Source organism: Tarenaya hassleriana, unplaced genomic scaffold (assembly GCF_000463585.1).
Source record: "Tarenaya hassleriana unplaced genomic scaffold, ASM46358v1 Cleome178, whole genome shotgun sequence".
Taxonomy (NCBI): Eukaryota; Viridiplantae; Streptophyta; class Magnoliopsida; order Brassicales; family Cleomaceae; genus Tarenaya; species Tarenaya hassleriana.
In genome coordinates, this window is record NW_010965198.1 from 116,703 (window position 1) to 117,516 (window position 814).

Genomic DNA, 814 nt, shown 5'->3' on the forward strand with positions numbered 1-814 from the left:
TTGTACATATAGGTCTAGCCTTGCATTGCATTTGTTACATATAGGTCTAGAACATGTAGGAGCATATGCATTGCATAAACCGTTTTGAGTTGAGATTGGTCGATGATGATATGATGGTGATAGCTGCTTAGAGACTGCTTAGCGATTTGGACTTAGATCTCTAGGTGTTCGAGTAGATTGTCGATAATAGGTGAATAGTGAACCCTCTCTTCGATGCTTGCAATTCTAGGTTGTAGGGTATATTGTTGTCTTTAGGTATGCCAAAGAGTAGGACCGACCGAACCTAAGTTAAATATCTCCCAAAAACCGTTCCCGAAGCTTCTCCCATAGGATAGATAGTCTCTTGGAAAGAATGAGTGGTAGGAATAAGCGAAGAAAGTATACGCATCCCAACACTCCGCTATCCCTATATCGTTAATGAAAATCATTCGATGACATGAGTGCGTCGAAATTCGACGGTTCGGGTCTAAGTTGTGGGACAAGTGTCATGATCACTAGAGAAAAAAGCAAAAGCGGAGACACTTGTCAACTTCAACGTACTAGGAACTCGGGATATTACTTCTCTTAGCACTTTCTTGAAAGGAAGAAGAAAAGAAGAAGAAAAAAAAATGTGAACAAAATAAATAGAGACGAAATATCTTAGAGTAGAAGAACGGTAAATAAGTTCAGGAGAGTGCTTGGAAGTGGGAAATACTCTTATGGTAGATTAAGGACGACATAGAAATCCCATACTTACGAAAGTTTAGCTGACAAGAGAGAATAGCTAGAGTAGCCTAGACTCGATTCTACTCCCATAAGTTGAGCAGTGGATACG